This window comes from Ctenocephalides felis, unplaced genomic scaffold (genome assembly GCF_003426905.1).
Source record: "Ctenocephalides felis isolate EL2017-DRISC unplaced genomic scaffold, ASM342690v1 CF-g0.4_SCAFFOLD_01604, whole genome shotgun sequence".
NCBI classification, from domain to species: Eukaryota; Metazoa; Arthropoda; class Insecta; order Siphonaptera; family Pulicidae; genus Ctenocephalides; species Ctenocephalides felis.
Window position 1 is genome coordinate 8,616,890 of NW_020537758.1, and position 26,696 is coordinate 8,643,585.

The window sequence follows — 26,696 nt, forward strand, 5'->3', positions numbered from 1 at the left end:
CAATCAACTTTCTTATAAAATCCAATTTCAATCACTTTTCCTCATTATTACTTTTTATAGTTTCTTATTTAAAAGTTTCTCCTCGAATGAAATTCCATATTTCATATTTCATTTTTCGTGTCCATTCAAGAAAGAATTTTTATTTAATTCGATTCGTATTTGAACGAACTTACGAGAAAAATAGACAAGTTAAATATGATAAAGACGACTTTTGGAAAAAGACAAGATAAAACTTTTGCTGTAATGAAAAACGTGAAATACATTCTAAAAGAAAAGATGATCGTATAATCCTGGATAAAGATAAAGGATATAGTTTTGTGATAATTTTAATTGATGTATCATGAAGTAAATGATGAGAAAAAAATATGTTTTATTGATACTAGTTGTATATGGCTTAAGCAAAATTGCTGGAACTTCAGGTACAGTAAAAAAATATTCGGGGAATTTTAAATGTTAGCAATTAATAGAAAATTCGGGACATTTTTTTGGTTTTTGTCAAATAACTCACAAATATCAAGGGAAAGCACCCCTTTTCAGTTAGATAGGAAAAAACTAGATAAAATTTACTACGATTTCATGCAAACAGTTAGATACATTCCGATATAAAATTTCGAAATAATAAATAATTTTGTGCGACGCTTGCACTTATACTGCGCCTTTCTTGGCAGCATTTTCACATTTTTCAATAGTTTTCAGAAAATCGCAAAAGTGCTTCAGTACAGAAACAGTCTAAACGCACTTGCGAATATAATTGCACCAGGTTGTCACTTAGACTGTGCTTAGTCTGGGTAATTTTTGGAATTTTTGACCCAAAATTACATTTTTATAATTTATTTATTTAGAATTAAAATTAATAACATAATTAACTTTTTTGGAAATTAAAAAAAATTAAATTTTGAATTAAAAAATGCTTTTGCCCTAAACTAATTTGAACTTTTTTGAAACATTCTAATCGGTTAATTCGTGCTCTTGAAAATTGCATTTTCTGCACCTTTGGCTCCATATCTCCAAAACGGCTGGACCTGACTTTGCCAAAAACTAACCAGCACGTCTCCTTATCAATGGAAATCAAATGTTTTTTTAATTATTCGAATCGGTTGATCCGTGCGTCCAAAATCATTGACAAAAATTTTTATCCGTACACACACACACACACACACACATACACACGCTCATACACGACGTTTTAATGGACCTGCGTTCTATAGAGAGAGAAAGGGCGAATGGGACTTCGCCCATTTAAAAGATAAGTAAAATGTTTATGATTTATAACATTGTTTATAACAAGTTAAGAATTGTAACATTCTAGATCCTCCCCCCACGAAGTAATGCCTAGCGGCGGTTTCCGTGGGGACCAGAGGCAGGGGCAAAGCGGAGGTTTTAGTCGGTATTATACCAGGGCGGTATCGAGTCCGACATACCCAGACAGAAGACCGGTCTGGGATGCATAAAAGCATTTCCTTCGCTATACAAAAAAAAAAAAAAAAAAAAAAAAAAAAAAACACACGCTCATACATCCATTTTTGCAAAAAATGAAGATATGCAAAAAATTTCAATTCCGATTTTTTGACGATTACTATAACTTACCCTGGGCCTTGTAAGGGTAATAAGTTGCTTTGAAAATTGTCAATTAAAATTATAAAAAATATTTTTAAATTAAAGTGTCTCTATTATCATGGTCAATTATGTATCACGTCACCTTGAGCATATGATAGACTGCCATTCTGGCAGATTTAGTACACAATCTAACTATTATACCTGCCAGATGTATAACAAAGGGCTTAAAGCCCTATGCAATCAAACACTCATGTACAAAGACCATAAATTTGATTATGAAGTCAATTCAGAAGGTACCAATAATAGACCATGATTCCTTCCACACATATTTTTTTCATTATTCCATTTTGTATTAAAATAAATCCTCGTAAAATTCCAGACTCATCATAACTATAAATTTATTATTATTCGCAACTAACCGAGCGTTATGAATTTTATATTGTCCATAAACATTTTTATAGCATATAAATTACAGTTTATAGCATCAGCATGTACAACAAAGTATAAAATAAAATATCTGCAAGTCTTTTATTCTATCTAATAAGATTATCCATACGATCGCATAATAAATCTCCGAATGGAAGTCTTGGAAATAAATCACGGGGTCTGAACGAATTTTAAATTTAAATTCGAAATAAACAAATCCTATTCGAGAGTTCGACTATATTTTTCACCTTAATCTTTCTTTTTCGGATAAGGGAAATTGAGATTTAGGTAAATTATTCCGTTGGATCGATTGTAAAGGTAATGTACTAGGAGGCAGTTGAAAATATTTTTTGTCCTAAAATATATTATTATTTTCATTTAAATTCCAACAAATATCCTTAAAATTCTTGGCCAGGTCGTTCATCTATCTACCTTCCAGTGCGAAAATGCAGATAAGGTGCTGTCGTCCAGAAGTTAAACCATTATATATTTCAGCTGGAAGGAGTATAAGTTATATGCATGTTCTGGCAAAAATATATAGCTTTTGTTTTAAGCTCCACCAGCACTAGCTAGAATTCCAGCTTTTTATATACGGTTTATGCTAATATTTTAAATTTAACCGAAGCGCATCGATAAGACTGAGGTAAATCAAAAGTGGGGGAATGTTGGTGATAACAATTATTTTTTATATTTATCGGGGTTTAATGTGAAATTTATAATTTTATAATGATTTATTACTTTATTTTGTGCAAATTTGCTGAATATTTTATTAATATTAAACGAACGTTTTAAAATCTATAATATATTTCATAAAGATATAGCATACAAATTGAAGAGCAAGCAAGAAGTGTAAAAAGTCCTTCAGGCGCTATTAATAAAAAAATTTTATTTTTTATTTTAGAAAAAATATTATCCTTTATCTCAAGTTGTTTTAAGATTGATTATGATGACTGAAGTAGGAGTCGACTTGAAGGTGGAATCTTCTTAAAAGTAAAAACTTTTACCCAGAGACGATCTGATAATTCCATAATGACTTCGATAATCCGATAACGAAACTACTAAGGAGAAAACTAGGACTTTTGAGGAATAAATTAACGTTAATAAAACTAAAAGATGACAGCAGGGTTTGGGAATAAATTCAACCAGAATAAATTATAAAATATAACTAAAATACAAAAGACAACTGAATTATTTATATTTGTAATTCATGTATTTTTCTCAGAAAACATCTACTATTGACTTTTTAATCAAAAGTGTAGCTAAATGCTAAAAATGGATATATTGATTTCAAAAGTCAGCGTTTATCCTTTTAACTAATTTTATTAATTTCTAAATGATGACACACATACAGTGTCGAAACGTACACAATAAATAGTTAATTGTTGATTGCTTTTCATTTTATTCTAGTATATTTTGTGTTAACAATATTACAAGCTCAAATTTTGTGTTTTAAAAATGGGGAATTTTTTTTATTTTATTTTCAATTTATTCAAATTATTTGATTACTTTTTGTCCCCTGTTATTAAATATTTTGTATTCTAAATCTTTGTAACTAATTCAATTCTGTACTCTTCGGAATGTGAACACTTGTGAGAGGTTAAATAATAATAATTTCAATCATTAAGGCTTTTTAGTGAGGGCTCTCGTGTAAAAATCACTAGTAAATTATTTATTTCATAAATATTATTTGGTAAAACTTTTTAACTTCCCGTAGTTTAAGTTATTGTAATCATCTAAAAATTAAAAATGTATGTTTTTTGCATATCTTCACGTTTCAAAGGTTTCTGAACATTTTGGCATACCTTTAAAAAACTTGACGCGTGTGTATGTGTGTGTGTGTGTGTACATATGTGTGGATACAATTTTTCGTCGACGATTTCGGGCGCACGGATCAACCGATTTGAATGATTCAAAACACATTCGATTTCAAATGATAGGGAGATGTGCTGATTAATTTTTGGCAAAGGCAGGTCCAGCCGTTTAGGAGATACGGAGCAAAGAGTGCAGAAAATAAAAATCGAGTTTTTGAAAGAACGGAGCATCCGATTTGAATAATTCAAAATACATTCTATTCGTAATGATGTGGAGAAGTGGTTATTAGTTTTTGGCAAAGGCAGGCTTAGCCGTTTTGGAGATACGGAGCTGAATGTGCAAAAAATGGCAGTTTTTGAGAGAACTAAGCATCCAATTTGAATGATTCAAGAAACTTTGTGTTTGTTTTTGCAAAATGATTGCTTTTGAAAAAAAAAATTATTTAAATTTATATTAAGGCTTAATATCATACACTACTAGTTAGTATTTTTAAATTGATTTTTTTTTCGTATTGCCCAAACAATCAAAATTAGTCGATCAAAATTTTATTAAAGAGAATAAGTATAAAATTAAGTGAAAATTTGAAAATTTTGGATAAAAAATAAACTTAATAAACTTAATAAACTTAATAAACTTAATATACTTAATAAACTTAATAAACTTAATAAACTTATAAAAATAAATTTTTATATCTATTATTCTATTATTACAGAAAAAAACTGTATAAATAAGTTTCAATAAATTTATTTTGAAATATGAATTTTCTATATATTCTACTTTTGGGATTTAGAATTAATTTTAAGAGAAATTGAAAAATAATAAATTTTAAAATATAAAAATATACTTAATAAGTCTGAGACTCTGTAAAAATTATTACGTAATAATATGAGTAGTAATCTTCTTTAAATTTAGTTGTGTCATTTACATTTTACAATTTTTTTTTTATTTTTTTTAGAAGAGTATGAAAGTAAGTGACTAGCTCTCCGTCTATTTCCAAGGTTTCATATTAAAAAGCAAGCAGATTATAAAAGTAATGAGTTTTTTCAAAATTGGTAAATTTCAAAATGTGTAATCTACATTTTATTATTTTTTTAGTAGAGTATGTAAGTAAGTGACTGGCTCTCAAACTATTTCCAAGTTCAACTATATTTTCATACAAAAAGGCAATCACTGTGGGTGGCCCCTTAGACTTCACATTAATTCAATAGACACGAATGATAAATATTGTTTTAATTAACAATAACAAACGATAAGAACAATTATTGATTGACATCGAGTGAGAGGAATTTAACTAGACAAATAACTTAGTGAAATTAATGTAAATATTAAAGACTCGTGCTATTTTCATATCATTATGATGGGTTGAAATTTTATTTGCTATTTTTTTATATTCACTAGTGGGATTTTTTTCTATTTATATATTAAATAAATGATAAAAATGTGAAATACTTGTTTTTATTTAGAAAAATTATAAAAGCTCAAATTATCAACAGGACAAAAATTAAGGACAGAAAATTGTCTTCTACCATAAATGATTATTAATAATTTTTACTACGTCGTATCATAATTTAGTACATAAAATCCATCTATTATTCAATCAATTTCTTCCCATAAAATTATTACTATTTCACGCCGATTCAAAGATTTGTCATGTAACAATTTCAGGGTCTTAAATTTTGCACAGTGACACAAATTATGCAAACGTGACCCACTGGCGTCACTCTATACATCTACTACAAGTGACCTTAAGAATAAATTGCCAATTTCAATTAAATTTCACGGATTAGTATCGGAAATAAATTGTATGAAAGCCGAAACAAAATTAATGGAAAAGAGTAAAAAATTGTGAGAAGATGGAAAATAATTTTCTTGAAGTCAATAGAGACCAAAGACATGCACATGGAAGGACAACTTTGCACATTTTTGCCTTGCAAAATTAATTATCAAAATCATTTATCGAGTTATAATTTTATTTACAAATTTTAATATTTTTTAGGAAGTTTTCCTATAAAGTTCCTAAAGTGTATGTATATTATATTTTATGCTGATGGCACAGAAATGAGCGGTTAAGAAACTAAGGTATAGTTTGTAGTTCCTTCGAGGATTTTATTACTTTTATATGATACGTGTTCGAGCAAGATAAAATGTAATACATGTTTTATGAACAATAAACGTTTCCTCTATACCATATATACACACAAACCTACATACATACATATGTATATTTGAGCCCCAACAAAATAGTCAAACGCTATGTAATTTATTCATATTAATTTTTCACCAAAGATTTAAATTGGTTTTATTTTAATCCTTGGCAAAACTCTGTTAAAAAGTTTTAATTAATTTTGATTCCTATCAAGACTTACGTAATAAGTTTGGGAAATGAATAATTTATTATTACTATTCATTGCAGATTAAGGTATCAAACTTTTGTATAAAATAGCAAAAAAATTGATGAATGGATTATAATAGGTTGTCAAATATCTCCCTTCCGCCTTTTTGTATTATAAACCAAGAGCAAAAAGCGGAAGGGAGATATTTGACAACCTAATATAAAATTAAATACAAATTATAGATAACTAAAATGTCTTTATGACTGAAAAAATCACTTTCTAGTATCAATAATATTTTTTTAATATTAATTAAATATTATGTATATTTATTAAATTGTTGTATTTAATTTTTTCTTCTATTTAGAATATTTTGTTTTGTGGGTAGACATTTTTTTAAGCAAAACTTTTCTGTTATTTTTTTTATTAAGTTGAAAAGTGAAATTTAATAAAAGAATCAATATTTTTAATTATAACATTTTGAATTACAAACATTTATTTTATAATTATCTACCCTTAAATGAACATCAAAAGATGAAAGTAGATAGAAATTATAAATAATGTATTTACTATTCATCAATATTATATATCTTTTGCAAAACAAAGAATTAAATATTGATGAATTTGATAAAAAAAATTCCTTTGTTATTATAATAGTAAAAAACATATTGTATATAAATACTTCTTATAATTTATATTATTTTTAAGTCAATCACGAGATGCATGTAAGAACCCTTAATTTCAAAAAAAAGTAAAATATTAGGTACTATAATATGGAAAATATAAACGTACTTTACATCAATTATAAAATTATAAAATTATATAAAATTTACATCAATAAATACTTTGTTACTCTTGAAAAATATGCTTAAATTAATAACAATTTTTTTTTTTTGAGTAATATGCATTTTTCAATAAAAAGAGTTCAAATAAATTTACTTAGTTGTTTTACTCTAAGAACGTATACAAAAAAAATTTTATAAAATAAATAAACAGTTTATATAAAAAGTATTAAAATAGAACAAAAAGCTGAAAAAGTGACTAATTTTAAATAGAATAAAAACCATATAATTTCTCTATAAAAATTGTCTCTTTTTCAGTTGATGAAATTTCTAAAAACATATTAATTAATATCCTAAATAAAAGAATTTTATAAAAAAACAACAAAAGTATTATAAAGTAATAAAACTAGTATTAAAAAAAATATACAAATCTTGTTAGTTTTGTACATTTTAATTTGAGTTGGTGTAATTTCTAAATAATTGCCTAAATTATTATTAATATTATTTTCATAGATTTATCTTTTGAAGAACAGTCAAGTGTAGTGAAAATTGAAACTCGTGGAATTTCATGAATATATTTAGGAAACATATTTAACTATTTATATGTTTTTGTTTGCTGCCCCTTGCACTTATATACCAATTTGTAATCAATTAGTTATTTTCATTAGACATATTTTTTATGGCAGAAAAATGTTTGCCGGGTCAGCTAGTATATGCATATATATATATATATATATATATATATTTATATTTATTCATATTTATTCATTAGCAATAAATTCAGTTACCCCTGTCAAAATCAAAATTATGTATGAACTTGCAAAATTTCAGAAAGACTCTTCCTTATCTTTCGTTTCCAAGGAAAAAATATCCATAAAAAATAATATATGCCGATATAACTCAACTGTATATGACGTACGTGAAAGGATATAAAGATTTTTACTGCTGCAGCAAAAAAATAGTCTCTAGTCATGTCAAGTGTATAAAAATTACTTGGGCCTAAAAGTTAGGCCAGGTTTACATCGTAAGAATAAGTCTTAACTTGTCAAACATCAGTGAGATCATTCGGTTTGTTGATTTTTTCACTTTTTTTTAATTTTTGTTCAGGATATTATAATTTGTTCATATTAGTCAAAACTAGATAAAATTCACTGAAATTTAGTAAAAACTTTTATAAACACTTGGATACTAAAATTTTGCATAATTCGTAGTTGAAGTGCGGACTTTATTATTTTTATAATTTATGTTTAGTATGTGTAGTACATTTTTTTAATTTTTATCAAATAACTTTTAATTTTCTTCTAGGATATAATAAATTGTCTACATTAGTTACAAATAGATACAATTTATTGAAATCTAGTGAAAACTATTATATACACCTGGATATTAAAATTTTAAACAAATCGTAGTTGAAATGCGGACTTTAAAATTTCCATAATATAGAACATGTTTTACTTTTTAAATAACACTCAATTTTCATACCAGACATTACAATTTGTTTACATTAGTTAAAACTAGATGAAATTCTCTCTAAACTGTCACATAGCAATAGTAAAAATGTGTTTGTTGTAAATTAAATTTAACTAAAAGTTGAGTTTTCAAGAAGTTGTTTGGAGATTTCCGCAAAAGACGAGAAGCTGAAGAATCCATGAGAGCGTCAACAATTTCTTAGTAAAATGCACTATTAAATATGTTAATAATTTATATATATATATATATATATATATATATATCCATCATTTCGTGTATTACTAGACCGCATTAACCATTGCATCGTGTACTAGTTTTGTTGCTTTGATCCAAAACTTTTGCAGAGTTACAACTTACAACCGGTTACGACGGTTACAACACCACTTGTCTAATGTTTGCCTTGCCTTGCCATACATCCTAAATTGTACTAGATTGTAGGAGGAAGTGCAAGGACCTCAGGACATTACCCAAACCCCTCAAACCCCCAAATCCAAATACAAGGACGGCGAAATTCATTAACAACACTGTCAAGCTCAGGTCAAACTTTGGGGCAGAGAATATATTCATGGATACTTGGATGGATAGTAAAGATTATAAGCGGTTTAGGTAATTTGGTGCAAAAATAAATAAACAATATAGAGAAAACAAGAAAGTTATATAACATATTTGAATAATAGAAGTGCCTTTTTAATGCTTGCATTGTCGTTTTATTTACAGTTTGTATATAATTTGACAAGTTTGATTTACAGGTGTATATAATAGTTTTCACAATATTTTAGTAAATTTAATCTACTTTTTAATGATGTAAAAAAATTTAGTATCCAAAATGAAAATTAAAATATATTTGAAGAAAATGTTTTATATCCATATTGCATATTATTTAAATACTAAAGCCTGCATTTCAACTACGAATTATTCAAAATTTTAATATACAAATGTATAAAACAGTTTTCACCAGGTTATTAAATTTTATCTAGCTTTTATTAATGTATAAAAGTTATAATGTCCTAAAAGAAAATTAAAAATTATTTGAAGAAAATTCGAAATGTGTACTATATCTATACTATGAAAATGCCAATGTCTGCAATTCAACTATAATTTGTTAAATAAATTAATATGAAAGTGTATATGAAAGTTTTCACTAAATTTTTGTAAATTTTATCTAGTTTTTACTAATGTAAAAAAGTTATAATGTCGTGAAAGAAAATTAAAAGTTATTTATATAACGGTTAAAGTAGGTATAAAGGTTAAGGTATATAAAATATACTAAATAAATTGTGAAAATACTAAAGTCCACAAATTATTCAAAATTTTAATATCAAAGTGTATATAACAATTTTTACTAAATTTTAGTAAATTTTATCTAGTTTTCACTAATTTAAACAAATTATAATGTCCCAGAAGAAAATCAAAAGTTATATGAAAGAAAGTAAAACAAAAATCCAATATTCATACTATGCAGATTATGAAAATACTAAAGGCCCCATTTCAACTACAATTTATTCAAAATTTTAATACCCAATTGTATATAACAGTTTTTACTAGATTTTAAGAAATTTTGTCTGGTTTTCAACAATGTAAGTAAATTATATTGTTCCATAAGAAAATCAAAAGTTATTTGAAAAAAAAATAAAAAAAATGTTCTAAATCCATATATTGCTAATTATGAAAATACTAAAGTCCGCATCTCAACTATAGATTGTTCAAAATTTTGATATCAAAGTGTATAAAAAAGTTTTTACTAGATTTAAGTAAATTTTATCTAGTTTTTACTAATATAAACAAATTACAATACTCCAGAAAAAAATCAAAAATTATTTTGCAAAATAACGTCAATTTTTTAATTTGTTCAATTTCAAACGTTTGGTTGATATTTTTATTCAACAAAAAGTTTAAAAAAATTGATAAAATTTGAGTTTTTTATTTACATTAATAATAATAATAATAACATATTCTTGTGTAAATATCAAATATCTTTATACACACTGTTTATATAATAAAACTGCATATAAATTTTATACTGAATCTATTAATAATTTTAAGCTCTATTTAAAAATAAATCAGTTTTTTACGTTGTGAATTCAAATCTAATAATTGCCATTAGAATTTGTCTGTTTAAAAAAAAATGGCTTCGATTGTAATATAATGTATGTTGTAATATTTTCTGCATTATATGTGATTTTATGTTAAGCATTTTATGTTAGTAACTAATTAATATATTGTAATTTTGTATATATTTTTTCATTTTTTCATTTTGTATATATTTTTCATTATGTAAAATAATTGCATTTTTGAGTCCTCTTGGAAGAAATCTGTGGGCTATATATTTAAAAATAATTAATATAAAATAAAATCAATAATTAATTTATAATAATTGACCGAGATTACAATCTCAATATTTCATTGTTATACTAAAGTGCGTAAAAAATCATTACTATAAACTGAATAGTAAATAATTTCAGTATAAATCACTTCAAATAAACACTTAGTCAAAATATTATACAAGAAGATAAAATACAAATCATTTTGATCCATTCTGTTAAATCAATAATTAGAAAACAAATATATATATATATATATATATATATATATATATATATAATATATATAATACTAAAAATATTTTATATAAAAATATATATATATATATATATATATATATATATATATATTGAGTCCTCTTGGAAGAAATCTGTGGGCTATATATTTAAAAATAATTAATATAAAATAAAATCAATATATAATTTATAATAATTGACCGAGATTACAATGTCATTATTTCCCTGTTATACTAAAATGCATGAAAAATTATTATCATAAACTGAATAGTAAATAATTTCTGTCCAAATCACGTTAAATTTTCTGACAAAATATCATACAAGTAGATAAAATACAAATCATTTTGATCCATTCTGTTAAATCAATAATTAGAAAACAAATATATATATATATATATATATATATATATATTTTCCTATAAAATCTCAGACGTTATGAAGTCGCAAAATTTATTTTGTCTGTGCAAATTTCTATTAGCAAAATTTAATTTTAATAATCAAACATAAAAGTTGAACGTTTGGATATTAAAACGTAAAACCATAATTGATAGCTAACTTTGTAATTAAAAGCTTATTAACGGAGCTTTATCGGAAAAACATAAGAGTTCAATTTAACCTCATTGAACCGAGATTGTAATAAAATAATAAATAAAATCTAATTTTAACACAACTATAAGAAGATAATTTTAATAAATAAACTATTAGACGCTTTTAAATTATTTTGAATAGCTTTACATAATTTGTTTGCAGTAATTTTGGACGAACTTTGACTTTGAAAGAATTATGGTATCTATATGAAGACATAATATTAGGTTGTCAAATATCTCCCTTCCGCTTTTTTGCTCTTGGTTTATAATACAAAAAGGCGGAAGGGAGATATTTGACAACCTTATATATGTCTTTTATCCTTTATCCAAGAATCTCTATATTTATTTTCCCGATTCAAAGTTTATTTATATCCAATTCTGTATACAAAAGTTCGTTTTGTTACTTCGTTAGCCAATTGAACCGTTTATTTAAATTTGCATGAGCCAAGCTTATTTTCACAATAGTTCGATTTGGATGCTTAAACTGTTACAAAGGAATGGAATGCAATTCGAATAGAATTGCATAGAATTGAATGAGTTATGTGTGCAAATGCACTTTAGGAATTAACAAGAGGAAAAGGGATTCTTGTTATTTTCATCTGAACAACCATCGGAAATAGTAATAGTAATAGATACACTGGTAATAAAAAATACTTACACATTTTTGTTATCAAGACCAGGATATTGTTAAGAAAATATATGTATTCCTATGTATTCCTCGTGAGTCCTTTACCAAGTAGGATTTATTCATCCCATGTTTAAAACATACAAATTCTGTATTTCGTTTGTACGAATCCTATTTGAAGTATGCACATTCATTGCATATGCACACACACTTTCTTGAAAGCAAACCCTTTGCATATAGAAGACTCTATTTGGATGCAAGTCTTTGTTGACGTCATTTTTTATGCAGTTTGATTATGAATGCAGTTTTTCATCTTGGGCCAATTAGTAAAAGAAAGTAACTGTTGGGTTTAAATTTATCATAAAAGATAGTCTGGGTAAATTCTTTTTATTCCTCCGATGTAATATGTTCCAAGATAGGTACTTGTAAGAGCTTTCAAGTTCTCCTACTAAAGTAGAGATTATATAGAAGGACAGGCGAGCTTTTCATGACAAAACAATACAAGGATTAGAAGAAGACTGCACTTGATAAGGAATTTGCCTGTCTTCACTTTATACAGAAAATGACATACATACACAAGGTATTTATGTTGAAATATGTGTACCAAATTCTTCATACAAAATGGAAAAAACGTAGAGAAAATATTTTTATTATTTTTCCCAAACGTTATGTCTTCTTTCATCTATAGCATATATATAATAGTTTTTATATAACAGTTTAAAATGGGTATATATTATAGATATCTACTTATTTAAAATCGTATCACGATGTTTGTCCTGAATACACTCCTAAATTACTGAACCGATTTTAAATTTTATTTGTCTACCTTGTACATTTATATTCAACTTAAGTTCCTAAAATAGTATAAATCACAATTTACAGTCGAAATATTATATTATTGGTAATTTTATTTAATTTTGACAGTACTGAATTTATACAAAATAAAATACATTGCAATGTCAATACTGAAATTTATGTGGATAAAATTAGTACTAAATTTTTTAAGTAAATTATATTTAGTCACAAAGTTATATTGTATGTCACAAATTTGGAAAATGACTATATTGAAAACTGACAGCTTGAAAAATACATTTTTTTACATTTTTTTACATTTTTTTGGGCCAGTTCAAAATAAATTCAAAGAATAGTGTGAAACTCAAATTAGAGTCGGTATTTTATATTAGTTTTCATAAATTGGCATTTATTTGACAAATTGAAATTTATTTTTCCCAAAACGTAGTGTGTATATATAGGTATCTAAATATTTAAAACCGTGTCACGATGTTTGTCCTGAATACACTCCTAAACTACTAAACCGATTTTAAATTATATTTTTTCAACATATACATTTATATCCACGTTCCTAAAATAGTATAAATCACAATTTGTAGTCCTAAAAATATTATATTAAAGGTAATTTCATTTAATTTGGACAGTTCTGAATTTGAAAAAAAATAAAATCCAATGAAATGTCAATACTGAGATGTCGATAAAATTAATACTAAAAATTTCTAATAAATTATAAATAGTCACAAAGTTATATTGTATGTCACAAATTTGGAAAATGACAGTTGAAATCTGATTATATCGAAATCTGACAGTTTGAAAAATTAGGCCAATTCGATAAAAAAATTATATAAAGTGATATTTGACGTTATTTTGCTTAAAAAAACCTATTTTGAACTAAAAATAGTATAAATCTCAATATATACTCAATATATTATTATGTTAGTTATGACTTATCAATTAATGTTGCCACTTATAATTTGTGTCATAATTTCAATAATAATTGTATATCGGGAAGAGTTATTATTATTAATGCTTTGCCTTTTTCGACCGGTTATAAATTTTTTATTAAAATATCTATTATAAAGAACTATATTTAATGATAAAACTACCTCATATACTATTTAAAATTTAATTAAAATCATCGAATCGAAAAATTTAATTAGTACGTTTCTGCAAAAATAACCATAAATTATTAATTATATATATACATTTGATGATTTTTTTCGTTATGTTTTTGTTCCAAAAGTTAAAAATTGGTAAATGCAGTTAGATAGAAAATTTTATAAGCTTTCTATCTGTATAAAATAAAATTTATGTGTTTTGAACAGTTTTTGTATATTTTAAACGAAGAGCATAAAAACGTACAAACATTTTATGCAAAACATTTATACAAATATTTTGTATGCAAAGTTATACGACATTAAAGTTTGACGATTTTTTTCGCTACGTTTTTGTTCCAAAAGTTAAAAATTGGTAAATGCAGTTAGATAAAACATTTTATATGCTTTTTATCTATATAAAATACAATGTATTTTGCATGAAGAAAATCTATTTTGTACTAAAAATAATATTAATCTCAATATATAATCAAAATATTATTATGTTAGTTATGAATTATCAATTAATTTAACAGATTTTTGTGCATTTTAAACAAATGTCAAAAAATCTACAAACATGTTGTATGCAAAGTTATACGTTTTTAAAATTTGACAATTTTTTTGGTAATGCATTTGTTCCAAAAGCAAAAAATTGATAAATGCAGTTGTGTTGAGAGCTTAATAAGCCTTATTATTAATTATTTTAACAAGTTTTTGCTCATTTTATATACTATTTTATTTTAATTTTATACTAAATATATTTTATTTAATATATATATATATATATATATATATATATAATAAATTTTAATTACCATGTATTCAACTAATAATTAATTTATATAATTCAAATACTTGTCGTCGTCGTTGCGATTTCATTATATTTTCTGTCGTTTTCCAGTCGAGTGTTTGTATCAACTTCTGAGCTATTTGTATTATAATTATAATTATAATTAGTAGAACGTTAATTAAGGACTTGTAGAATAATTACTCGGCTATATTATTGCATAATAGCGATACATAATTAAACGGTTCGCAAGGCGAAAACTTCGAAGAAATTGTATTGGCTACCGGAGGAGAGGAATATAAAACGAAAATTGCAGGGAAAACAGGGTAATGTATAAAGAAAATTGTAAGGAAATCTAGTGTTTTGGAAAGTCAGATGATTCAAGTATTTATCTGGGTATTATATAAAATTTATGTTTTAAGTAAATAAGATTGCAAGAGGAGAAATCACGTATTTTTTACGGCAAAGGTTGGAGAGAATATACCTAAGGAAAAAGCTCTAGTCAATAAGCGCTTGGGGTTGTTGCGATTTTAAAGCATACGAAAAATGTGTAGAACAATATTGTATTAGACAAACTTAAAGACTGTTGAATTTTACACAAATTTGCCGAATGTTGTAATTACATTGACCAAATATTTTGAAAGATACACGAGATTTCTCGAACAAGTGCAAGTTCATACAAAAGTAGGTTCTAGTTCATAAGCGTTTAAAGTTTTTTGCGATTTTAGAGTATACCGAATTGCTGTGGAATTATATTGTATAAGACAAACTCGAAGACAATTTAATTCCACATAAATTCTCTGAATATTGTATTCATATTGAATAAATATTTTAAAAGTTACATGAGATTTCATAAACGAATGCAAAAGTAAGTACTAGTCAATAAGCAATTCTTGTTGTAGTGATTTTAAAGTAAAGAAAAGTTCTAGTCAATAAGCGCTTGGGGTTGTTGCGATTTTAAAGTATACCGAGTTGATCTAGAATACTAATGTATTAGACATCTTACAGATTGTTTAATTATACACAAATTCTCCAAATATTGTATTCAAATTGAACAAATATTTTGAAAGATACACGAGATTTTATGAACATCTGCAAAAGAAAGTTCTAATCAATAAGTGCTGAGAGTTGTTGCGATTTTAAAGTATACCGAGTTGCTGTAGAACAATATTATATAAGACTAACTTAAAGACTGTTTAATTTTAAACACATATGCTGAATATAGTATTTACATTGAATAAATATTCTGAAAGTTACAGAAAATTTCACAAGCGAATGCAAAAGTGAGTTCTACTCAATAAGCCAATACAAAAGTTGCGAATTTAAAGTATACTGAGTTGCCCTATCTAACTATTTATTATATATTTCTATTTATCTATATGTTTTCGATTTTATTTAGAACACAAAAAGTAGTATTTTGTACAACCCTAACTCGTTATAATTTGCTACAATGTACAGAACTAATTAATATTTGCATAGAAATGCTGAAAATGATATCGACTTCAAATAAAGAAATATTTCTGCAAGTATAATATATATATATATATATATATATATATATATATGTGTGTGTATATAAATTATGATTTCAAAAACGTACTAATTGAATTTTTCGATTCGATGGTTTTTAATTAACTTTTAAATAATATATGAGGTGCTTTTATCACTAGAATAGCTTATTTAAAAGTATTTTATTTTATGTTTTGGATAAAATTTCCTATAGTGTAAAATATTTTTCAAAATTGCTGATTACTCAATTTTTTAATGATCATTTTGCTAAAACTTCTAACCCTAAGCTAATTAATAATACTCCCATAATACTTTTAGAATATTGAATTTAGTTCAAGACACGCCATTGGATAAATAATAAATATTGTTTTATTATTATTTTGAAAGTTAAACTTTTTTTTGGCGTCGCATTTTCTTACAAATTATATTTAACTTATCTCTTTCATAAAATTTCCATAAATTTCAAATTCCTGCCTTATAGTAAGAGCCCCAAAATTGTCCTAAAATGTATCGTCTTAATTAATAATTATTCTCAAGTGCTTCTTGAAGGAAAAAGAATTTATATCCAGGAACAAATCTATATACTCCTAGTTTTATTCATAATTGGACAACAGGTATAAATATAAAAAAGGTTTAGATACGTAACCCAAATATTTGTTATAACAGCAAATATTCGTTAAATATTTTTTAATAAAGTGTAAGTGTAAAAATTATAAAAAAATCGAATTTTTAAAGTCTAACTATTCAACAGTATGTACAAGAGGATTTTTCAAAATTTAAATTATTTTTGAAGATATATCTGTTTGATCACGATAATCATATTTTGTTGTTCGATACAATACCCACGATTTCTCGACTTCTACTAGACCGATTTACTTGAAATATTCACCGAGGCTTCTTTATAGGCTTTTCTCACCAGTATGAATTTATTTTAATCCTCAAATTCCGATTTTAACTATTTTAAAAAAAAAACCTGATTTAAAAAAAAACATTCCTCAGTCGATATTTTGTGAAAAAATTTTAACTTGCCGGGAATTTATATAAGGTTGTCAAATATCTCCCTTCCGTCTTTTTGTCTTTTGAATTTCAAGCAAAAAAGCGGAAGGGAGATATTTGACAACCTAATACAAATGCGACATTACAATATTATTTTTTATCAGATTTTTTGAAGGAGTAAAATCAGAATTATGGTCACGTGACAGTTTTTTCACACCTACTTAATCAACTGCTAGAATATTTAAAAATTGTATTTGTTTTTTTATCTTAAAATATAAATTAATAACTTATAAAAATATAGTAAAATATTGTCTGCGTTTTTGATGAGTATTTTAAAAATCATAATTTCATACTTTAAGACTAGAACAGCTCTTTAGGACAGTTCTGGCGTTTCGGCATGAGACACAATGTGTATCCTAGTTACATCAATTATCTCCTCCAAAGAATTTCTTCGCCATAACCATTAAATTTATTTCCTCCCTGTAATTCACCGGAGTTTGTCCTCTAACCGCGTTCCTCATGCGTCGTCGGCTTAATCGCTACTGACTGACACCGGAGCAACCCGGAGCCTGTGTCTTCGTCTATTTCTCCATCAAAAACCATCATGTAATAGTAGACTACGACTTTTAGAATATATAAACTCTGCTCGAAACCGAAGCAATCTGTTGCCTTTAAGTATATAGCCGCGTTTTCCTGAAGTGATAATTAATTTTCGCAAACATGCCGTCAGTTTAAGACGACGCGCCGCCATACGCCGTTATAAATTTCTCACGAGTAACACCTTTAGGTTTACGAAGGGCTTTTTTGGAACAAGACAGGGTAGGTAAAAGACACATTTTAAATAAATTTGGGACGTGTACATGGCTTAAGGACAAACCTTTGCGGCTAGAGTTCTGGAAAAAGCGATTGGAATGGAAATTATTTATGGTTAGGGCTTTTTTTGACAAGAGAGAGCTTAAGAATTGAAATTGAATGTAGAAAAATTTGTATTAAAATGTACATTGATTTTTATTATTTCAATCGAAGTTAAGACAATGGATATGCGTTTACAACAAATTTTGACCAAAACAGATATGAAAATAGGTTTTTGAATGGAATACAAAGTATGAAAACTTTAGTCATCTGATTCATTTTTCTTAAATTATTAATTTCATATCAGTTTGTTCAATAATGAATTAAGCTCTTAATACCCGATTATTCCATTATCATCAAACTCAAGTACTTATTAAAGAACATATTAAAATTCAGAACAGTTTTAGAGATTTTTTTAGATGGCTTAAAATTTTAATTGTCACATCAAAATGAATATTGTGCAAAGAAAAAGATGATATTTAAGTATCTATATTTTCAGTCAAATAAAAGCATTCTAAACCTAATCCTAAATTTTAGAATCAGTTCTAAATTTTAAATGTAGCTTTAAATTTTATACCTAGTTCTATATTTTAGACTTGGTTCTAAATTATACATTCAGTCCCATATTTTAGAACTTAATACCAAATTTATAGATCTAGTCTCAAATTTTAAACCTATTCCCAATTTTTAAATCTAGTTCTAAATTTTAGACCTAATTCTGAATTTTAGATTTTATTCTGAATTTTAAATTTTGTTCTAAATTTTATGCCTGGTTCTAAATTTTATGACTTGGCACTTTATACCAAGTTCTAAATTTTATACCTGGTTCTAAATTTTATACCTAGTTCTAAATTTTAAACGTTGCCCCATATTTTAAACCTAGTGCCAAATTTTAGACATAGTTCTCAATTTTAGACTTACAATTAGTCCCAAATTTTAAACCTAATCCCAAGTTTTACACCTAGTTATAATTTTCAAACCTTGTTCTAAAATTAAGACTTAGTTCCAAATTTTAGACCTTGTTTTAAATTTTAGACTTATCCTACGAGAAGTTGTAAATAGGCAAAAAAAAGTATAAATAATAAAATGAAAATAAAATAATATGAAAAAATAGTTTTGAATAAAAATTGTGACATAAACTAAATCATTATTTTTATAATGTATAGATTTATTTACATTTTTTTTAAATTACTTAGAAAATACTAATAAAAAGGACATGAAACCGCCTAAGTGCAATGAAACTAGTCGGAAAAACATTAAATTTGTGAACAGAAAATTAAAGAGAGTAAAATTCAATTTATATTTGAAATTAAAAAAGATCAAAATTTTTTTCTAAACTAAGATAAAAATGTTGCAAACCCTGTCGAAAATAAGACAATGTATGCCTGTCATGCAGAATTTCACACTAAGATATTCTGACAAGAAGTATTTATATACGGTTTTAGTAAAATTATAATTGAAAATTTAAGCAATGAATAAAGTCGTAAAATAATTTACATGACAAATAATACTTTTGAAAAAATGTAATAAAAACATGATAATGGTGACTTATTGAGTGACTTTTTTTTAACAATTTTGTTCTAACAATTACAGTATTTATCTTTATAATATATAAGAAAACCTTCTAAAAATATTAAAATCCTTTTAAAAAATCCACAGATCCTATCTTCATTTTCTCAAATGGAGTAAACCCATATATCTTTCACACACGAACGATTTCCTACTAACCGATGTAAAACATTCCTTCTTTGGTAAATAATATAAAAGAACAAATACACTGAGGGTTTTAGAAACATTAGTATATCATTTTGAGTCGATTTTCTCACCGTTGAGAACTGCAATAAATTATTTTCCATACTAAAGTTCAAGAAGAGTTTGCTTGAAAAGGTGACCGAGGAGAGAAAATATAAACACAAAAATATATAAAATTTATTACAAATATTTTTCGATTCTTTGGTGTAAAATGTGCCATATATCCTCCGGTTGCACAGTAATTATTTCATGAGTGCACAGACTATGAATTCATAATGAATAATAAAATCCATGACATTTTCGAACGTGACGCTATTTTTAATCAAAAATTTTAGAAATTCATGCGGCGGGGAATGCGCGATGAAAAATTTCTCGGTTTTGATAACCGACAATTGTTGTATAAAATTTTACACCATAAATTAAATTAATAAACAATTTATCGATCCACTCTTGTAACTTAAAACGTTCCTAACCTTTTCTCGAATAGAAAGTTGGCCAAGATTTACGTTTATTCCCATGTCGTGTTTTTGCAAAGTGTAAAGCATTTTAGCACCGAGCAAATAAAATAGACAGACACTAATAGATAGTTATGTAATAATAGATTTATTAAATATAGTAAATAATAATATACCTATAGTTGTACTAATGTAGAAATTAATTCAATTTTAAAAAAGCAAATTTTGAGCAAACAAAATATTTTCAGATTATGATTTAATCGAACTTTTATTCGCCCATGAATAAAATCATCAGTTTTTGTCTTACTTTTTTATATGACAAAGTGCACCTAATTAAAACGCTTTTAAGCACAATTTTATAATTGATCACTAATTTATTTAATTAATTCAACTTTCTAACGATAATGTAACTAGTAAACTATTTATGTAGATCTTGAAATGGCATTAAAACTTTCCTTGATAACAATATTATCTTTAGATGAAATTCTTTGACAAGAAATTGTGCTAATTTACTTTTGTAATTAATTTGACTGACTTAGAAAAAAAACTTGGATTTTGATAGAGATTTTTGTTATATTTAAGCAATTTACAGTTCATTTTAACACATTCAGCTTATATTATAATATATTTAAAGACAAGAAATATAAAAAATATACTACAAATATTAATTAAATAAAAACAAATATTAATTGTTATATCAAATTTAATTTTTTTCTTATATGAAGTAGAACTTGATGATAATTCTTTAGTAAAAAATTAATAATTTCTTTAAAAAGATATTTAAAAAAACCTACATTTAGTGCATAAAATAAATTTAAGGCTAAAATATGAAACAAAAATATTTGGGAGCTAATTGCTCAAACTTTGATTCAATATATATATTGATACGCAAAAACAATTATTAAAATATCATATAGTTTAAATAGTTCAAAAACATTATAGATTTTAATTCTGGCTTATTCTAATATCGAAAATTTATTAATTAATTGTAAATTATAAAAGTAAAAATTAATAAATATTTCTCTAATGACTTTCAAATAGTTAGTCTTGTGTTAGCAAAATATTTGTCAAATTAGTAATTAATGAAATTAAATTATCTATGATATAATGACTAATGATAAAAATCCCAAAAATTGCGAGATATATTAATTATGATGTTATTAACAAAGTCTAATAATCAACACGATTTTTTTTTAAATTTATTTTAAAATTTAGGCTAAAATCCTAGCCTTCATCTAGTGCAATTTAAGGCTAAAATATGTAATAAAAATATCTGAGAATTAATTGCTCAGATTGTGATTAAATATATATTGGTGAAACTAGTAAAAATCTAATAAAATGCGTAAAATGATGCCAAAATTCCAAAACAATTCAAAACCATGCTTACTGAACATATTAACTTCCCGTAGGGTAGTTATAGTAATGGGCCGAAAATCGAAAATGAAAAGCATATCTTCACGTTTCAGAGGTTTCTGAACATTTTGGCGTTGGTTTTTTGCAAAGACAAGTCCAGCCGTTACGGAGATATAGAGCAAAAACTGCAGAAAATAGAAATGGAGTTTTTTAGAAAACGGAGCATCCGATTTGAATGATCTAAAAAATATTCAATTCGTAATGATGGGGAGAAATGGTGATTAGTTTTTGGCAAAGGCAGGTCCAGCCGTTTTGAAAATACCGAGCCAAATGTACAAAAAACGGCATTTTTGAGAGAACTAAGCATTTGAATGACTTAAAAAACTTTCTGATTGTGTTGACAAAATAATTGCTTATGGAAAAAAATATATTTTATTTAATTTATTTTTTTTGAATTTTTTTTTGTGTATCGAAAATAATGCAGATTTTAAGTTTAATTCTTGCTAAGGCATATATTTTAAATAGATAATTTTAACGTTGCAATTCAGTTTATATAATTCTTATAAATATTAGACAATAGTTTTTTATCTCGACTACTACATTTTAAATCAATTGTTTTGTAAAAGAGGCTTCTCGGAAAAAAGTTGTGAAGTCTGTTGATTATTATGATAGATCAACATTAATTTCAAAATCGCATCAAATAATAAGTATGTTAAATAAAAAAGAAGTCCGTAGTCAATCGCCGACCTAACTTTTTACTCCAAAAGCTTAATATTTTAAAACTACTTCAAAACTAACACGTATCCGTGCTGTTCTATAAAATAGTTAATTACTTTTGAAACCGCAAAGTAGTACCGGTAGGTACTAGTAGTAGTGGGTTCATTTATTATATTTCTTCGCTCAGCAGAACCATTTTCCACTTTTATTCAACAAAAACGATATAAAACTGTCTTCGTCGACTGACTCTCTTTCATCGCGAAAAATTCCATCTCGGATCGTTTTGTGCTCGAATTCGCTCTCGAGCATAGGTGTAGAGGTGTAGAGAAATGTTCACAATAATAACAGGGCAAAAAATGGGATAGAAAGGATATAAAAATGGGGAAAAGAGGGAAAAAAATGGAAAAAATAGAAAAATATCCTATTGTTCGTGTACTGATAAAAAGGACAGAAGTGACTTCGTTCTTGCGTTTCTGCAGCAATTTGCCGCTTTTAAAACTCTCCTCTTGTATGCATTGTAGTAGGTGCAGGAGATAGGTCGAAATAGGTGTTGTGCATTTTTTATAGGGAAGCACCGGGGACGACTTGGGAAAATCAACAACTGAAGTCAACAAATAGCTTCTTAGCTTTTTATGACATTACTGACTTTTATGTAGTCTGACCATTTGATCGCCTGTACAACCATATATATTAGGTTGTCAAATATCTTCCTTCCGCTTTTTTGCTCTCGGTTTATAATACAAAAAGGCGGAAGGGAGATATTTGACAACCTAATGTTTTTTTATTTTTTTTATTGCCTTTTTATTAATTTAACATTTTTACGGTTTTAAATGAGTATAACTTTCAACCTTGTGCAAGAATTTTGAGCTTGACTGGTGATCAAATTGACTTTAAAATGATGAACATTGTATTTAATGTTCGAATGCTTTTTTTCAGCTCTTTTTTTCAGAAGCGAAATTCGTGCAGCTACTATGATTATTATGAAATTACTATCCTTTCAATATTAACTATGAATAAGCTTGACAAGAGCCTGAAATAATATATATTATTATTGATCACGGCTTGCTTATGAATAAATAAATAATTAAATAAAAAATAAATAAATAAACAAACACTTGCGTTTCGGGGCCGTCTATTGATTACGTAATCGATTTCTGGTGATTTTTGGACCACACCTCTAAATAGCAAAAATGTGGTGAAATTCAAAATCAACTCGCCCCCCTCCCTTGCCAAACATGATTTGTATTATGCCTATTTTTTAAAAAAAAATTCAATTTTTTTTTTAAATTTAGATAACAAAAATACACTTGATATCTTACTAGACATCGCCTCCTATACACAATATTTTATGATTTTCTATAACTCCATTTTAAACCTCAGGTGATTAATAAACGCCCCTTGCCTTTAATATTTTAATCTTTTTATTTTTTCAAAAACGAAATTTTTCGCATATCTTCACGTTTTGAAGCTTTCTGAACATTTTGGCAAACCTCAGAAAAAATGTGCGTGTGTATGCATGGATACAATTTTGGTCCACGTTTTCGGAAGCACGGATCAACCGATTTGAATTATTCAACAAGCCTTCGATTCCTATTGACTGGAAGATGTGCTGATTAGTTTTTAGCAAAGGTAGGTATAGCCGATTAGAAGATACGAAGCAAAGAGTGCAGAAAATAGAAATCAATTTTTTGAGAGAACGGAGCATCCGATTCGAATTACTCAAAAAGCATTCGATTTGTAATGATGGGGTAAAGTGGTGATTAGTTTTTGGCGAAGGCAGGTCCAGCCGTTTTGGAGATACGGAGCTAAATGTGTAACAAATTGCAGCTTTTGGGAAAAATAAGCATCTGGTTGGAATGGTTAAAAAAAAATTCTGCTTGTGTTGAGGAAAGAACGAAAATATTTTCAATTTTTTTTTATCCAAAAGTTATTTTTTGAATAACAAAAATAATTCGGATTTTAATTTTAATTCTAACTAAAATTCTAGCTGAGTTATTTTATATTCTTCCATTAATATCTTATTTTTTAAACTTCCTAGAATATATTTGTTCCTTTTGGAAATATCCAAAAATAATTGATTTTTTGAAATATCAAAATTTTTGTCCGATTTATGACAAACGTAATATATTTGTTTTAAATCGTGATTTAAAATATTTTTAGGACTTAAATGATAAATTTATCCCGAATTTTCCAGAAATATTGACAACAGTCATTTCATAGTATTTTATTTACTTATAACTGTCACAATTTATTAAAATTTTTAAAATTTTAAGGGTGGTAAAAATATGATTTTCAATATTGCCTAGAAGTTGGATACATTTGTTTTTTTTTTGAATTCGCCCGAAAAAAATCATGTTTTAAACCGTCAGAAAAAATTCTAATTTTTTATAAATATAAAATTTTGTTTTTACAATGTAATTTATAATATTTTTATGACACGGTCGTATCCGTAGTAAGAAAACTAAATGTAATTCAGAAATTAATTTATTCCGAAGTTTCCAGAAACATTTACAACTATCTTTTTATTAATTTTTTTTAAAAATCATAATTGTCAAAATTAATTACCACTTTTAAAATTTTAATATACCGAATATAAAATGTGATTTACAATATTGCCTATAACCTTCGAAGGACACATTTGTTAATTTTTTAATTCGCCCGAAAAAAATGATTTTTTGAACTCTCTACATTTTTTCTCCTAATTTTTGATAAATTTAATATTTTGCTTTTACAATGTAAATAATAATATTTTTATGACATTGATAAACAAATCAAATTTAAATCATAAATAGAGGAAACTTTTGTTTCTTCGAAGTATTTCTTTAAATTCTTAACTGTCAAAATTAATTAAAATTTTAAAATTTAAATATTTTGAATTCGAAATGTGATTTTTAATATATCCTATAACTTAAGTTGAATATATATGGACACGATGAGAATTGGAGTGAAAAGAAAAAATAAAATAGTAAATAGTATTTACAATTAGTTAATCTTATTGTTAAAAAAACTATTTTATTTTTTCTTTGCACTCCAATTCAATTGTTTTAGTTTTTAATTTTATTTTTAGTTTCCACTGAATGAAGGCTAGGATTATAACCGAAACGTATGGATTTAAAATAAATTTTTGAAAGAAATTCATGTTTTTTATTGATGTTATGCCTGATTACTAGACTTTGGAAATACATATGTCAACATCAAATTCAGAATCATACAATATATATATATATATATATATATATATATATATATAAATATTATAAATGTGGACCCAAGCCTAACTTTCCAAGGTTTGTATACAAAACCGCATTTGTAAACTAAGTTTCGAGAAATTTGCAAACACTAACAACTTTTGAAAAGTGACCACCTCTGTTTTAACCGAACAGAACTCCTACTAAATCTAACCATCAGTTAACCGAATTTACCACTGAGTACAAAGCCTTAAAAGTGATTCAGATTGACGTTAATTTTAAGCAAAACTATTTAATTTATATCATGGAACTTTATATTAAGTTTGTGCACAGCAAATATAATAATAATGCAAGTGTTGGTAGTCTCTTCTTGTCGTTTTATGAAACGTTTAATGGAGCAACCCTTACGAGGGCACTCATCCGTGTATTTAAGGTATGTGAACACATAGAATGGATAAAGTTCTTCCACATTGTGTTCTCAATCGACGAAAAATAGAGGAAACTGGGAAAAAGCAAGATTTGGATTGCCTGTTTATTAGATTTTTTTTAAAGTTTTTTAAAAATTTTGAAAACGATTGGAAAAATTTAATGTCATTTTTTTTTAAAAAATGTCTTTTTTTGAAAATACTGATATTTTTTGAAAACTTCTCTGAACTTTAGACAGTTTTGAAAGTCAAACAAGTTACAAGTTCAGATCAGTCAATAAAGTTACAAGTTCAGATCAGTCAAAAAAGTTACAAGTTACAAGGTCAGGTCTGTCAAAAAAGTTACAAGTTACAAGTTCAGATCAGTCAAAATTTTTAAAGTTCAAAGTTCAGATATGTCAAAATTTTTAAAGTTCAAAGTTCAGATCTGTCAAAATTTTTGAAGTTCAAAGCTCAGATCTGTCAAAATTTTTAAAGTTCAAAGTTCAGATCTCTCAAAATTTTTAAAGTTCAAAGTTCAGATCTGTCAAAATTTTTAAAGTTCAAAGTTCAGATCTGTCAAAATTTTTAAAGTTCAAAGTTCAGATCTGTCAAAATTTTTAAAGTTCAAAGCTCAGATCTGTCAAAAT

At 26.0% G+C, this 26,696-nt stretch overlaps 1 pseudogene; it reads right to left on the reverse strand.

Moving 5' to 3' along the window:
• The window catches only part of LOC113373314, a 518,232-nt pseudogene that overhangs the window by 128,680 nt on the left and 362,856 nt on the right, over positions 1–26,696 (reverse strand).